The 16,995-nt window shown below is 47.4% G+C and overlaps 1 protein-coding gene across 46 annotated transcripts in view; it reads left to right on the forward strand.

Moving 5' to 3' along the window:
- RALB (RAS like proto-oncogene B) overlaps positions 1-16,995 on the forward strand; it is a 112,498-nt gene that overhangs the window by 46,955 nt on the left and 48,548 nt on the right. For 6 of the 46 annotated variants that reach the window (XR_011254616.1, XM_069577856.1, XM_069577832.1 and 3 more), the window contains exons 1-2: positions 2,651-2,829; positions 3,422-3,504. The exons of 20 other annotated variants lie outside the window; for them this stretch is intronic. The gene's annotated coding sequence lies outside the window, so the exon portion shown is untranslated. 20 more of the 46 variants (XM_069577864.1, XM_069577836.1, XM_069577830.1 and 17 more) reach the window with 8 other exon arrangements.

Consider the following 16,995-nt stretch of genomic DNA (forward strand, 5'->3'; position numbering starts at 1 on the left):
AGCAGTTCCGCTTTATTGCCACAAACTCTTGGTTTAAATAGGCAAGCAGGGGGGTTTTGCGAGGGATTTTCTATAGTTGCACCAGTCACGTTAAAGGTCAAATCGTCATGTGCCATAGTTACACCAATCACGTTAAAGGTCAAATCGTAATATGCCATAGTTGCACCAATCTCGGTAAAGGTCAAATCGTCATGTGCCTTCATTATAATGAGTCTATGGTGATCATGGTGCTGTCCACATGCATGGATATCGAGAGCCAATCAAAACCTTAACATAGACCATGCCCCTATCTCTTCTTTGTTTCCGAAGGCAAAGCTAACCCATCTTTTTTAAGGTTTCCCATTTAGGGCCCCACAGGAGAGCATCTAGAATGTTCTTTCTGCAGCTGCGAATGACCTTTAGGGTCCTGCTGGGGATCTTATATCCCTGCTGTTCAGGTCCCTGGCATGTGGGGAGTCAGGGTTCCCTCAGGAGAAGCTCAGCAGACAAAGGAATCCCCTGAGACCTGACAGGAGAAGTCTCAGAGCTTCCAAGGCAGGTTACCTCTCAGAGTTCATCCTGTTACCTCTCAGAGTTCAACGTGTTCCTGGGCTGTGTCCTCTGTGAGACAGCGCTTCCTAAAGGCTCCTATAATAGCCTTGAGTGTACATCTCGGCCTTTGGTGGCCATCACGGTTGAAGCTACCGTTTGTTAAGCATTCATCAAGTCCCTGGCACTGTACTGAGAGCTGTACAAGTAATCACATTTACGTCCTCACATCTGCAGGGTGCAGGTGCTGCTCCTATGAGGGTGGCAGAGGCTAACTTCCTAATTGAGTCACTGCTAGATCTCTGATAGAGCTTTCCCTGAATCAATGCTTCCTGATTCTAAACCTGTGCACTTAGTCATTACTTCATAGGAAAAGTTTGCGTCTGATTCCCCTTCTAGATTATAAATACTAGACAGCTTCTGTTAGTTTAAAAAAATTTTTTATTTTAAAATTTATTTTATTGAAGGATAGTTGATTTACAATATTGTTTTAATTTCTACTGTACAGCAAACTGACTCAGTCATGCAGGTATATACATTTTTTTCATATTCTTTTCCATTATGGTTTATCACACGATATTGACTATAGTTCCCTCGCTATACAGCAGGACCTCTGCTGTTTATCCATTCTGTATATAATTCTTTGCCTCTGCTAACCCCACACTCCCACTCCATCCCTATGGCAACCACAAGTCTGTTCTGTCTGTTTCTCTTTAGTAGATTAGTTCAATTGTGCCACAAATTTAGATCCCACATACATAAGTGATATCATACGGCATTTGTCTGTGACTTACTTCACTTAGTATTATCATCTTTATCCTTTTTGAGAAGTCTTCTACCTTATCCCTCATAGCATCCAGCAGAATTTCTGTCATATAATGAGCAGGCAATTTAAGACTTTATGGAGAAGGAAATGGCAACCCACTCCAGTATTCTTGCCTGGAGAATTCCATGGACAGAGGAGCCTGGGGGACTATAGTCCATGGGGGTCACAAAGAGTCAGACACGACTGAGCAACACACACACATACACACACACGACTAATGTGTATGAGAAAGACAAAACAGACTCCTTAAGACAGCAGGGTAACACTAGGATATTCTTGTGACATTTTGTTGTTGTTGTTAAGCCCCTTACTTAAAGACTAAGTAAAAGTTTCTGTGCTTTTTGCTTCAGCTCTTGGTAGAGTGCCTGAATCTGTTTGTTGCTTATACATAGCAATTTAATCACAGCACAAAGCCTCTCATAATACACACAGCACCCTGATGTATAATTATCAGCAAGGAAAGAATTAATTATACTGATGCTAGCTACTGTGGATATCAAATGGAACAAGAGATAGTTTCCATCCCTAGAGATTATGGAGGCGGTCATTTAAACAATTAATTGCCATAGGGTGTGTGATGGACATGCCGTGAGGTTTGTGTGGGACCAGTGGGGCCATAAATTCTACAGAGGCAAGTAGAGTGAAAGAGGGACTCAGCTCTAGGAACGGGCGGTTAGGAAAATCAACCCAAACCCTATTTGGATCGAAAGAACAAGTTCCCCGGCTTTGGAGGACCTTAAGGGGACATACTGTGGGTGGAAAACCTGTCGGCCCACCGAACTTGCTGCATCAAGGCTACGGCTGGGGTGAGGATTCCAGCCTCTGTACGTGACCTGGGCCAAGTTACTGCTGGCACCGACAGCCGCATTACTGTTACTGGGGTGTTATCAGCTTGGCGAGTCCCGGGGGCAGTTGGAGGTCCCGCCTCGGGAGGCCCTGGTCCGCGCGTCCCGCGCCGCCGGATCGTGATTTACCTTGGTTTCTCTATATCAGGCCTGACCTTCCCTTATGCTTTCCAGGGCTCTGGCCTCGCCCTGACCTAAACCCACGGGGAACACCCTGGCCACCACACCCAGCGTCCCCAGACCGGCTGGGATTCCTTCACTGCAGCAGCGGCTACGTGCAGCGCGTCCGTCGCGGACAGGAAGAAGCGGAGGTGGGCGGGGCCAGGGTGTCGAGCCCGCTCTTCCCGCCCTAGGCTTGGAAGTTCCGCTTCAGATTGGCTACTACGCTAGCGAGGGGCGCGGCCTCCGGGGGGCGGGCAGGAGCGAAAGGCAGCGCGCGCTCTGGAGGGGCGGGGTTGCCTAGGCGACGCCGGGCGCGCGCTCAGGGGTGGGGAAGCCGGCAGGCTGCTCAATGACAAATCGGCGGGGCAAGGCTGGGGTCCGGCCCCCAGAGGAGGCGAAGAAGCGGGCGGAGCCGGTTTAAGGGCAGGGGCGGGTGTGGACGGCCAGGCGACGCGGGACGGGTCCCAGGTAAGGGTGTCCGTGCTCAGGGGGGCCCCGCTCAGGCCAAGTGGGGCGCGCGCGGGGAGCGGGTGCGCGTCCCGGGCCAGTGGCCTCTACCCCCAGTTCCGCGCAGGTCTGTGGCCCAAGGGCGACCTGGCTGTAGCAGCCCCACTCGGGCGTGGATTGGGGTGGGTGTCCTCCCAGACCCGCTTGGGGCCGAGGAAAAAGGGGCGGCGCCCCGCTTTTCCCCCCTCCCCCCACCCCCGAGTGTGCCACTTCTTCCCTTTTCCCGCAAGTGGCCTCTGCCTCCACTTCCTGCCCTTCGGGCCTCCTGCCGAGGAAGGTCCACTTCCTCAGGCCCTTAGTCGCCGCTGTGGTCTGGGCGAGTCTGTGAATGTTGCAAAAACTTGTTAGTGCCTTAGGAACTTGGCCGTGGACCGACCCGGGGCCGCTCTTCGGAAGTCGTGTGGTCTGTTTGCGGACTTGATTTGGTCCTGTGTTGGAGACGAGCTCGAGTTTGCCCCCTACCCCTGGCTCCTTCCCGAGAGAGGCCGGCGTTGGGCGGCTCCTCCTTGGGCGCACCTGAACCTGCCCGTGCTTCTCTTCTCGCCCCCGGTAGGTCTAGGAGGTCATCCGCGGTGGATTCAGACGGCTAGTGGCAGCAACAGCTGCGCCCAGGCTCGTATCCGTGTTGGTTCTCAGGTAAATGTAGAAACGATGAACTCCTTGCTTTCAGGTGATTCTTGTGGAGAGAAGCTCTCCTGTCTGGCGGACTCATTTAGAATTGCCAGTGAGGGAGACTTGGCTGATTGCTCTCATTGGAGTTATCTGTGACTTGGTTTCAACCCTCGTAGAACAGTGAACTTTCTACTTTGTCCTGGTCTCCTAACCTCATTTGGGGCGGGCGGGCTCGGCGGGGAGGATTAGGTTTTGAGGATGGATAGTGGGTACTAATGATCCGAGGGGATAGGGTATCTTTTCATGTTATAAGCACGGCAGTAAGATTCTCGGATGTAAGAATTCAAACAATTTAAGGCAATGGTCCTTCAGCCTGGAGCAGTATCATTGAAATATCAGATATGGGCTGAGCATGAAAGGTAGCATTAATATTGGGACGAACAGGAGGGTCCAGATTCTGAAACTCCATTCGCTGTGTGATCTTGAGCAGGGCTTTGCCCTTCTCTGTGCTGTAGAGTCCACACCTGTGAAAAGGTGATAATAGCTGACCTACTTGTTAGTATTAAACAAAGTAAGGAATGTTTGAGGTGCTGTTTGTGGTAGTGAGGGTAGATGGTTGTTGGGGTGGGAAAAAGGCCACGGACACACATCTCTTCTGTGTGGTTTCAGTTGGGACAGCTAGTCTGTCTTCTGACACCATCTGGGTCTTTCCTTCCTTTCTATTTATGTTATTTTCCCCCTGGAAACAGTGGGTATTCTGATCTGAGATATCAGCAAGATTTCCCAACTATGCCAAAGAAGTAGAACCTTTCCCGAGATTTCATGTGAAAAAGAGTGGAGGGAAAAGTTAATTAGATACTTATTTGTGGTGTGTGTGTGTGGTGGGGGATATAGGACTGGATATCTAAAGATAGGAAAAGAGAACTAGAGCTGTAAATCGGGTTTCAGTGAGTCTTGATAGAAGGTGGAAGAAGCATAAAAGTTCTGATTTCTTGCCTTAATTCTTCAAGGTTCTTGCCTTGGCCCAAGATTGGCTTGAGATGCTGGAAATTTTTAAATCACCCAGTTGAGACAATTCTTTGTGCTACATTACCCCATCCCATAATACTTCTTTGCATTCAGTTACTAAATTCTTATCCACTTAGTGGATTTGTGGATATTAGAAACATAATTGGAGCTCTTTTCTGAAGGCTAAATGTGGAGACAGTGTAACGACCTAGAAGGACAGTACTGAGTAGTCCCAGGAGCTGTAACATGTCTCAGGGTGATAGCAAGAGGCCCGCTTTTCACTGGCTCCAATTACAGATCGTCCTTGACTTAGGGTGAGGTATGTCCTGGTAAATGGAGGTTTACCAAATGGCATCATAGGTTACAAATATCATAAGTCAACGATTTAATACACTTCTGAACCTCATCGCTTATTCTGGTCCACCTTAGACCTGCTCAGAGCACTCCTCAGCCTCCATTTGGAAAAAAAAAACACAAAGCCTGTCTTGTAGTGTTGAATATCTCATGTAACTTATTGAAGTCTGTATTCAGAGTGGAAGGCAGACTAGCTCTGTGGGTTTGGAGGGTAGGGACTGTTCCTGTATCAGTTGTTCACCCTCATGATCCCGTGTTGAATGGGGCTGTGGCCCATCATCACAGGAGAGGGTCTTTTTTTTTTTTTTATTGCAGTATAGTTGGTTTACAATGTTGTGTTGATTTCAGGTGTACAACACAGTGATACATATATATGTACACACACATAAAAAATATATACACATATATACATGCATATATGGAGAAGGGAATGGCTACCCACTCCAGTATTCTTGCCTAAGAATTCTATGGACAGAGGAGCCTGGTAGGCTACAGACTATGGGATTGCAAAAGTTGGATACAACTGAGTGACTAACACACACATATACATACATGTCTATATATATTCATCTTCAGATTTTTTCCATTAAAAATTATTGCAAGATATTGGATATGTAAGTACCTTATGCTATACAGTAGGACCTTGTTGTTTATCTGCTTTATATATAGTCGCGTATATATGTTAATCCCAGCCTCCTAATTTGTCTCCCCTTCCCCCTCCTTCCCCCACCTCACCCTCCTTTTTGGTAGCCATAAGTTTGTTTCCTATGTCTATGGGTCTATTTCTGTTTTGTATATAAGTTCATCTGTATTATTCTTTAAGATCCCGCCTGTATCTGACATCATGTGGTGTTTATCTTTTTCTGTCTGACTGACTTCACTTGTATGATAATTTCGTGGTCTGTCCATGTTGCTGCAGGTGACGTCATTTCGTTCTTTTCATGGCAGAGTAGTATTCCCCTGTATAATGTGCCACATCTGCTTTATCCATTTATTTTCCCATGGACATTTAGCTTGTTTCCGTGTCTTGGCTGTTGTTAATAGTGCTGCTGTGAACATAGGGGTGCCTGTATCTTTTTGAATTAGTTTTCTCTGGATATATGCCCAGGAGTGGGATTGCTGGATCATATGGTAGTTCTATTTTTAGCTTTTTAAGGAACCTCCGTACAGTTTTCCATAGTGACTGCACCAATGTATGTATATTCCCACCAACAGTGTAAGAGGGTTCCCTTTTCTCCACACCCTGTCTGGCATTTTATTTGTAGACTTTTAAATGATGGCCATTCTGACTGGTGTGAGATGACTGTAGCTTTGATTAGCATTTCTCTAATGATTAGCAATGTTGAGCATCTTTTCATGTGCTGGTTGGCCATCTGTATATCTTTTGGGGAGATAGGTCTGTATAGGTTGTCTATACACAAGAGAGTATCTTACTATATATTGCTAGCCCAGAAAAAGATCAAAATTCAAAATTTGAAGTATGGTTTCTACTGAACATATATTGCTTTTATACTATCATAAAGTTGAGAAATCGTAGGTTACCTCCTAAGTTGGGGGCTGCCTGTACCTCTCAACAGACAGCCCCTTGGATGTTTTTCTAAAGTGAATGCAAGTTGCTGAGGAGTCTGAATGAAGGAGAACTGAGCAAGAAACAGAGAAAATGAAGCTGTTCTCACCAAACCGGGAAGCCTGGCTGGGAGGTGAGGAGGAGGAAGGAAACTGGTATTCATTGAGCATTAGCTGTCTGCTTACACAGACTCCCTGATCTGACTAACGGCAGCTGAGTATCTAGTCTTGGACACTTGACCATGAGCTGTCTCATTTTGCTCCTCATTTTTTGGTTCCTATGAATGCAAATATGGGTGCATATGTACATATTCTTGGATGTTCCAAAGAGTAGAGGGGCAAAGAAGGCAGGAGGACATGGGAGCTTTTGGGTGGGTGAGAGTAGGAAGAATGGGAGAGAATGTGAATGCTGCTTGTCAAAGAGGGCAGGTGCTTGTGGTTACCATAGCAACTACAGAATACCAGCCAGGTCTCAATGTCATGTTTATGTTACCCTTGAAAAAAAAAAAAAAAAAGCAAGTGCTTGTCATTTTCCTGGGTGTTCTCTGTTACTGCTATAGACAGATCTTTGAGTTTTTGCCATTAGAAAAATTGAAACCTAAATGCAGAAACAGGTGCTATTAATTGATAATTGTTAGGGACTTCCTTGGTGGTCCAGTGGTTAAGACTTATCCTTGCAATGCAGCTCCCCTGGTTGGGGAGCTAAGATCTCACATGCTGCGTGGTCAAAAAGCCAAAACATAAAGTAGAAGCAATATTGTAATAAATTCAATAAAGACTTTAAAATGGTCCACATTAAAAAAAAACTTAAAAAAATAGGTGATTGCTAGTACGTTGTTCTTTGTTGCTTTTGTCAGTGCCTTGTGGGCAATTTTTATGTAGTATGTTTTAGGCCCACTGGTAGGTAGTTGACATACAGAATATTAAGTTCGATCTGATCCAAATTAAAATACTGATACTCCAGGCTATGTAATTTTGCTTGGTATATGAGTTGAAGGAAATAGAGTAGTTTGGCCCTGTGTGACTGCCTACCTCTAAAGTTTATCTTTTGAATGAATTTTCTACTGCTGTGTAATAAATTGCCTCAAACTTAGCAGCTTGAAACAACAGACATTCATAATCATACAGTTTCTGGAATCTGGGAACAGCCTGGCTGGGTGCTTTTGTTCAGAGTCACTGCCCCAGGGTGGGGCACTCACATGGCTGTTGGGTGGAGGCCTCAGTCCTTACCACGTGGCCGCTCCACAGGACTCTTCACTACATGGGAGCTCACTTTCTCTTGAGAGCAGGTGATCTGAGAGGGAAAGGGAGGATGATCAGGCTGGAAGTGTGGTATCCTGGTACCTAATCTGGAAGTATACCGTCGCTTCTGCCAGCACAGGGACCAGCCTGGTGCACCGTGGGAGTGGACTGCCCTGGGGAAGCTTAAGGACCATTAGCATTCTTGGACACTAGCTACAGCGGTTTCTTTTTGAAGGTTTTGTTTCATGTGCTTCCTGAAGTCTGTGCCACAGGAGATTAAAATGCAGCTGGATTACTATTCTAGAACTTTTAATGTTATACTTGAAACTTTATGTTCTTTCTTCTGGTCCTTCATTGTCAGATGCTAGGATTAATTAGCCAAATATTCAGTAGCTTTGGAAATTAGAAATTAAAATCTTGCTAGTTCCTAAACCAAATGGAACAGCTGAGGTTGTTTTTTTTTCTTTTTAAACCCTAAAACAAATTGGTTAAAAATGATTGCCAAAATGATCTTGATAAACAGCATAAAATTAGTCATTAATCATCTGTGTATTTTTTAAACATAAAACTCACTGGCAAAGTAGCTGAAAAAGTCTCAGAGAACCTGGGTGATGGGTACAAGGCTGTTTATTAAACACTTCTTCCTACCCTTACGTATGTGTGAAACTTTCCACAATAAAAAGTTGTTTTTTTTTTTTTAAGGGGGGAGGGAAGAGGCATAATCACAAGAAAAAGTACTTATAGAGCCCTTGGTCTCTTATAGAGACACTAAGACCAATAAACAAACTATGACATTCCAGGGGGAAAAAAAAAAGCCACTCTTCCAATTACCTTAAATCTTTGGACAGTATTTGCCTAGCAATTCTTCATTTCTCTTTGAAACCCTGTGGTTGCTCTGCTGAATCATGTTCAGCTCTTTGTGACCCCAGGGTCTGTAGCCAGCTAGGTTCTCTGTCCATGGAATTTTCCATGCAAGAATGCTGGTGCGGGTTGCCATTTCCTCCTCTGGGGAATTTTTCCTGACCCAGGGATTGAACTCGTGTCTCCTTCGATTCCTGCATTCACAGGCAGATTCTTTACCTACTGAGCCATTTGGGAAGCCTAACACGTTTTAATTATCCACCTGGAGAGAAGGGCCTCATTCTTTCAGTTTCTCAGTGAAGTCTTTCTGGAGTGTCTGTATGTGGAGACAAGGATTTAGGGACCCCGAGCCAGAAGCCTGTGATCTGCAGATTTTTCCTGTCTCTAAAAATTCTGTGATTCTAATACTTTCATGTGACAAATATCCTCAAGCATATTTATAACAAGAAGCTTCATAAATCATGTTAAATTGTAATTTCAGAAAATGAAGTCCTCTGAGAATTGCTTTTGTTCATTCCAACCCAGTTCAAGGCTGTTAAGAGTCACTGGGAGGCAGACTGGAGAAGTCAGCACAATTTGCCTTGCCTTTCTTCCTGTTTTTGGCCCCTTTCCCATCCGCTGCCCTAATTTATGAGCTAGTATCTTCGTCTCCTCTTATCCTGCCTCTCCCATCATCCCCCTCCTTCCTCCCACCCCCTTCCGCTAGTAAAAACAGGAAAAGATCTGTGGCCAGTCATTCACTGTGCATGAGCTGATCCCATCGTAGGGATGGATTTCAGCCAGAGGGGTACCTCTGCTCGCCCTCGCATATTAAGCCTTTTAAAAATCTCAAGTTATATATATTCGTTCACTAACTGTGCCATTTTTTTAACTCCTAAAAGGGTTCTACACCCAATTCCAATGTGGGTTGTGTGTAGGGTCACATCACTGAGGAATTCTCTGACTGCAGCGGGGTGTCCTGCAGATCATCTCACCTGTGACACTCGCTACCCAGAGGCAGCATCAGACACCACAAGTCAAGGACTCATTCCCACAGGACTGGCCCCATTTCAGACACTAGTCACAGGTCCAGGCTGTGTATCTGCCCAGCCGCCTACAACTTGGAGGTACCCACAACACCCTGACTGGATTTCACATGCCAGTCACAAGCCCAGTTATCATCTGTACGCCTGACCCACTGGCTTTCGACTACAGGGTCTCAAAACCCTCTGCTTGGGTTTGGTTGATTTGCTGAAGTGGCACACAGACCTCAGCAACCTGTTTAATCACTAAATTACCACTTTATCACAGAGGATGTTAGCAAGTATGAATCAGTAGCCGAGTGAAAAGGTTCACAGAACAGGGTCCTCATGGAGTTTGGAGGCTCCCGTGGTCACTTGCTCCGCCACCTGGAAATTCTCCTGACCTCACCTTTTGGGTTTTTATGGAGGTCCCGTTCCATAAGCATGGCTCGTCACATCATCAGCTGCTGGTGGTGGATTCAGCCTCCAACCCCTCCTCCCCAGGAATCAGGGGGTGGGGCTGAAGTTTCCAACCATCTTTGCCAGGTCAGTTCCCCTTATCCTGAGGTGGAGCCCCAAAATCAGCTTGTAGGTGTGCCCCAGCTGTGGTCATAAAGGACTTGTGAGCAACGAGGCGACCATCTCACCTTTACCCCTCTGAGTTGGCTTCAGGATCTAAGGACAGGACCAGACATAACGACAGATGCTCCCCCTGCACTCGTCACTCAGGGACTCCAAGAGTCGGAGCATGAGCCAGAAACTGTGGACAAAGACGAGCTTCACGTGCACATGGGCAAAGAATCTGCCTGCAGTGCAGGAGACCCAGCTTCGGGCCTGGGTCAGGGAGCTCCCCTGGAGGAGGGCATGGCAACCACTCCAGTATTCTTCCCTAGAAAGACTCTGCGCCTAGTGAGCTACAATCCATGGGGTCGCAAACAGTTGGATACCACTGAGTGACTAACATTGTCACACATGAGCACTTTAATTAGGTCGTCTGAATGAGCGAATATATATCCTTTATAACTCACGATATCGTAACCTCCTAAGCAGTCCTAAAGTCTGGTCACCTTCCTGTGTCCACTGTCATTCCCTCAGGCCAGGCCTGCCGGCCCCACGGGCCCCTGCTCCTCAACTCTGGGCCCCTCTGCTTTTCCACACTATCGCTACAAGAACCTCAGCAGGCGAGTAATCGTGCCGCCCGTTTGCTTGTAACACTTGGAAGGCTTTTCTGTGCTCTCGGCAGAAGGTCTAACATCTCTAAACTGCTGAGCCCTGGTCCCACTTTCCGCTCCAGCTTCATCTCATACCAGGCTCCGCCTCTTCCTTTCTGCTCCAGGCAGCCCCGAGGGCCATTCTTCAGTTTCCCGACAGTACTGTGTTTCTTCTTGCTTCCGGTCCTCCTAAAAGCAGGATGCGAAGCGGAGAGTGTATGAGAGGGATCCTGCAGGGCAGCACATGGCAGACCCTGCAAACTGGAAGAAGGCACACCTGCTGGAAGGTACCTCCGGGTCTTGGGGCCCTGATGGGTGGAGAGTTTGAATTTCATTCACACTGAGCCATTAAAGGGCTGTAGACACACGTTCACTTGTGGGGCTTTTGTTTACAGCAGGGACTGTGTGGAGAAGATGTCGCAGAGGGCTGAAGTGGTGATGAGAGGTCAGCTGGGAGGTTGTGACTGGTCACTGGTTGGTGGGCAGGCCAGGCTGTGGCAGAGGAGGTGGAGGAAGCAGGTGGCTTTGGAGGTGGAATCAGTAGAACTGGTCGTGGATTGAATTGGGGAAGGAGCAGGGGAATCAAAGGTGGCTCTCATGTATTTGGCTTTAGTGATGAGACCTGGATATGATTGGATATGGGGAATGGAGGAGGAGTAGGTTTTAACGTGGCAGGGAATCAAGAGTTGTACTTTGGAAATGTTAAGTTTGAGATTCTTGTGAGACACCCTCCCTGGGAGAGGCAGCACAAGGCAGAGGGGCATGGGTGAATCTGGAGGTCAGTATAGCACTCTGGCCTGTGTTCTGAGAGTTTGGGGCTGCTGATGAAGCTGCTGAGATGAATGGGATCCCCGAGGGGAGAGTCTAGAGAGGTGAGGGGGAGCCTGAGCTCTGGGGGCAACTAACACTAGGAAGCCAGGTACGGAAGGAACGCCTGGTAGGAGCCTCTGCCGGTGCCACTGCTGCCAGAGGAACAGCAGGTGCCGTGAGAGGTGCAGGGTGCAGAGGCCCGAGGGAGACGGAGAGGGGTCTGTGGGTGGTCCACCAGGGGCCTTCCCCTTCTGGGCACGGTTTTATTCCAGTTGCTACAGTTCATTTTAAAAGAACTGGAGAGGATTGGAAAGGAGGAAGGAATGCTTTGATTGAGTTTGCAATGTGGAGTTTATTGGTGACCTTGATGGGACAGGTCTCCTTGAAGCTGTGCTGGGGCGGATTAGAAGGGATTTCGTACATGAAGGTCTGAGGGAAGAAACACTGGGCTCTGCTGTTCAGAGTGGGGTCTGTGGCGGGAGCAGCATCTGGGGGGCCAGTGGTACAGAAGCCTGGGCTTCACCCCAGACCTGCTGCATCCGATGTGCCTTTGAACAAGATTCCCTGGCAATTTGCCTGAGAGGCACTGGTCCAGATAACCAGGCCTACAGAGAACTTGTGTCACTGCCTAGAGGGACAGATGGGGACCAAGGGGGTGTGTTTAGGATGCAGGTTAAACAGAATGTGTCTGTGTGCTGTTGGAGAGGACCCTGTAGGGAGAAAATGATTAATGATGCAGAAGAAAGAAGATGATGGCAGAATGACATTCTTGGGTGTAGGGGTGGGGGCAGCACGGTGTCCAAAATCTGTGTGCAAGGCTGGCCTCTGCTGAGAGCGGGAGATGAGGAGGGGGTGGGCACAGGCTCTGGTAGATTTGGAGGTGGGCAGTGGCCTCTGTCTGGGGAGATAAGGCAAGGTCACTGGTGGAGAGCTAGCATAGGGAGGGCCTGGGGAGCCTCGCAGGGATTCTGGGAGTGTAGAGTGAGCGCTGGCTCCTGCTGTGTGATCATAAACACACTGAAGGTGATGCTTCCTAAGGCTGGCTGTGTGACTGTCTTTCCCGCTCCAGCAACATTTGCATACCAGGCGCAGCTGCTGGGAAGGATCGTGAGCCGGGGGAGGGAGGAGACCGTGTTTGCGGGAGGGACTTGGGGCCTCAAGCCCAGAAAGAGGAGAATGGGCCCATGGCGGGGTGGGGCACCTGGGGAAGGTGCAGGAGTCCAGCGCACCCGAGCTCAGAGGTGGAGGTGGCAGCGAGCGGGCACATGAGCCAGTGAGCTGGTAGGTGGCGGCTGGGGCGGGACGGGTAGAGGAGAGGACACTGATGATGGCGATGCCCGGCCATGGCATAGCTTTGGCTCCTTGGCTAATTTCTCTCTCAAAATTTTTCTAGAATATCAGAGGGGTATTCAGAAAGCAAAGAGCTTACTGAGAGCCAGGTATCATGATAGGTATTTTCTCATTTTTTCATAATGACCCGGAGGATACAGATCTGTGTATTTTATGTATCAGACTGAGGCTGAAAAAGGCAACTTAACCAAGGTCATTAACTCCCTTGGGGCAGGCTTCAGACTTCAAGCTGAGCAGTTTTTTCCTCCTGATCCACTCTGCAACAACAACAAACAACAAAAAGACAATTGTAAAATATACATAAAATTTACCATTTTAATAGTTTTTACATGTATAGTTCAGTGGTATTAACTACATTCATATTGTTGTACAATCATCAATAGTATTCTGTCTCCTAAACATTTCTGTCATCCCTTTCTGAAACTTCAGTCTCTCAGTTGTGTCCAACTCTTTGCAACCCCATTGACCACAGCACTCCAGGCCTTCCTGTCCATCACCAACTCCCGGAGTTTACCCAAACTCGTGTCCATTGAATCGGTGATGCCATCCAACCATCTCATCCTCTGTCGTCCCCTTTTCCTCCCGCCTTCAATCTTTCCCAGCATCAGGGTCTTTTCCAATGAGTCGGTTCTTCGCATCAGATGGCCAAAGTATTGGAGTTTCAGCTTCAGCATCAGTCCTTCCAATGAACACCCAGGACTGATCTCTTTTAGGAGTGACTGGTTGGATCTCCTTGCAGTCCAAGGGACTCTCAAGAGTCTTCTCCAACACCACAGTTCGAAAGCATCGATTCTTTGGCGCTCAGCTGTCTTTATAGTGCAGCTCTCACATCCATACATGACTACTGGAAAAACCATAGCCTTGACTTGGTGCCCATTAAATACTCACCCCATCCTCCGTGGCCCCCAGTCTGGCCCCCACGAGTCTACTTTTCATTTCTATGAACCTGACTGTCCCAGGGACTGTACATTTCCTCCCAGGTGTTTGTTTGAGAACTTGTACTCTAGTTGCCCGTGCATTTCTGCCGCTCATTGAGCTTTCTGATTCATCAATTCCAGGATTTCACACCATGTTTGCAGGTCTCTCTTGCCCTACCCCAGTCCACTAATGGAGCCACACAGTTTCGGGCTCAGAGTGGGGACCCTGAGGCAGGACAGTGGGCAGCTATTCCCAGCCCTGCACTGACCAGTTAAGAGACCTTCCAGGTCACACAGCTCTGCTTGTGTGCACATGATGTGCCAGTAGATGATGCAGAAATGGAAACGGTGGTAGCACACCTCTAGACAGGGTCTTACTTGGATACATCATTCAGGACAGGGCCATGTGTGCTAGTTCCAGACTTGACATTCAGCCATCAGGAAGTGAAGTAGCTTTCGTGACTCCTTTGCAGGTAGAAGGAATTTAAGTCTGTCTCAATAGGTGGCCTTCATCAAGGCCTGTGAGATCCCCAGATTCTACTGGGAGTGAGAGTCTCGTAGGAGAGGTATTTATTTCAGAAGTAATTACACATTCTTTAAAAAAAATATCAGAGCTTGAAAATTACCTCCCGTTGTTCCTTGCTTTGCTTGTAGTTCACCAACATCACCCTTTAAGCGAATTAACTTTTCACATCTTACTAGTTACCACTTGTCCTTTTGAGGACTCTCAACCCAGATGGAGAACTTGCCTTTTTTAAATCAAGGACTGAGCGTCTGAGTGTCTCCTAAGTGTTAGGCACACGGCAGCTCTCAGTGTAGTGGGAGGGACAGACCTCATCCAGGAGGAAAACATTGTTCATCTCAGTGCAGCTGTGGGTGGTGGTGGTGGGTATGGGGGCCCACAGGGACTGGGAGGGTCAGCTACAGTGGGGTGTGGGGCCCAGGGAGGTGATATTCAGGTGGACCTTTCGTCAAGAGGAAGGAATAACCTGTGCCCAGAGGCATAGACCAGAGGCTTACAAGGAGCAACTCAGAGCATGCTTTTGTTTTAGTCAATTGAGTTTGTTTTTATTTAGTTTTGTTTGTTTGCCACTCAGGAGAACAGATTAGAGATATGCTTTAGGCAACAGAAACACCTAAAAGAAATTTCCTTAGGCACAGGGGAGCACTAATTTGTTTTGCAGACCTAATTTCAGGGGAAAAAAAAAAACACACACACAACTGCAAAAAATTGGAAAGGAGCTTTGATCATTTAATTCAGCTTCCTTACTTTCATAGAAATGGGAACAGTCTCTCTGTATGAGAAGATAAAAATATTCTGTTCCCTGGTGCTGATGGCTATAGCAGCCACACACAGGAAGGGGATACTCGAGTTTCCTTCTCTGAGTCAGTCCATGTGGGAAAGGCTAAGACTACAGAAAGACTCAGACTTCAGTTGTTTACTGCCAGGATCATCACTCCTGGAATCCCTGTATCATGAAAAGCAATAAGACAGTACAAACCTACCAACCAGAGAGGTCCAGTCTGAGCACCTTCATTTGCTAGAAAGATTTACTGGAGGCTGAGCAGTGGCCCTCATGAACCTGTGGTTGTAGAGACCCTTGGCTGGGTGAGCAGCAGCCCCTGGAGCTCAGAGCCGCTGTCCGGGTGTTCCTGTCACCTGACCATTCAGGTTCAGTTGTCCCCTGCAGGGGCCCTGGCTCCCTTTTAAGAGGCAAAGTCACATAAGAGATGGCCAGTCAGAAAGGTCACTGCCAATCAGATAGCAATCAAGTGACCATAAATCCTCATTTAAAGCAGTGGGTGAAATGATGAGATTCCTATAAAAATTAGGTGCTCTAATTTTTAGAGTATGTCTGGTATAATTGTAGGGAGTTTGCACATTGGATTGAAACACCCAACCACTGAGGCTACAGTTTTTTTGTTTACGTGTAGACTTGGCAAATAAATAAACTTACTTTACCTGGTGCTGGTAATCTGTTTTGTGGGTATCTCATCACTAATAACAACGGCCTCAGAATAAGTTCAAAGAAGACTGAAATAACAACCTTAAGAGATTAAAAATTTTTAGTGGCAACTTCTCAAACCTGAGACAATATATTAATATTATTCATTTGTCAACCTTTGTTTTTAAAATAAGTAGTGGCTTACAGTTTTTAGGCTTTTGACTACAGGTACCAGAAATAATGGTACTTATAGTCATAATAAATATATGAGTTTGAGTGAACTCTGGGAGTTGGTGATGGACAGGGAGGCCTGGCGTGCTGTGATTCATAGGGTTGCAGGAGTCAGACACGACTGAGTAACTGAACTGACTGACCAGAAATAAGATATGGATGAATCCCCAAATGTCATATATATGCCATGTGCTAGATTTCATGAGGAGAAGGCAGTGGCACCCCACTCCAGTTCTCTTGCCTGGGAAGTCCCATGGACAGAGGAGCCTGGTGGGCTGCCGTCTCTGGGGTCGCACAGAGTTGGACACGACTGACTCGACTTAGCAGTAGCAGCAGCAGATTTCATGATGACCATAATTATGTAGTGTGAGTTGCTCAGTCATGTTCGACTCTTTGCACTGCCGTGGACTATAACCCACCAGGCTCCTCTGTCCATGGGAATTCTCCAGGCAAGAATACTGGAGTGGGTTGCCATTTCCTTCTCCGATGATGACCGTAGTTTGGGTAAAGTTCATGTTACTTAGGTTGCAGCATGCTTTATTTGATGATAAAGGGAAGTATCCCTACAGTGGCAGGATATGAGAGGGAAAAGGCAGCCCTGAGGCCAGCCTCATGGAGCTTCACCTGTAGTGGGATAGACAGCAAAAAACAAGGAAGTAGAGGAAAAAAAAAAAAAAAAGGAACTGCAGGCTGCAGTCAGGGCAACGAAAGACGTAAAGAGCAGAGTGGGGGGATGTGAGGTCTGGGAGGCCTCTCTGAGCACGTGAGGTGTCTGTGGAAAACCGCAGGAGGAGGCATCGGGTCTGAGCATCGATGGCGAGGGATCTGGGGGTGGCGGTGGGTGCGATGGTTGTGGGGACCAGCAACAGAGAAAGTTTGGACCCCAGAGTTGCTGTCTGGGTCCCTGGAGCGATCTCTGTTCCTGAACATCTGCTGTGTGAGTCAGTCCAGGACTGTTTTGCTTAAGCTGCTTTCACCTGGGAGCATCTGCCATCGTGGACAAGAGTCCTGACACACA

The sequence above is a fragment of the Ovis canadensis genome, chromosome 2 (assembly GCF_042477335.2).
Source record: "Ovis canadensis isolate MfBH-ARS-UI-01 breed Bighorn chromosome 2, ARS-UI_OviCan_v2, whole genome shotgun sequence".
NCBI lineage: Eukaryota > Metazoa > Chordata > Mammalia > Artiodactyla > Bovidae > Ovis > Ovis canadensis.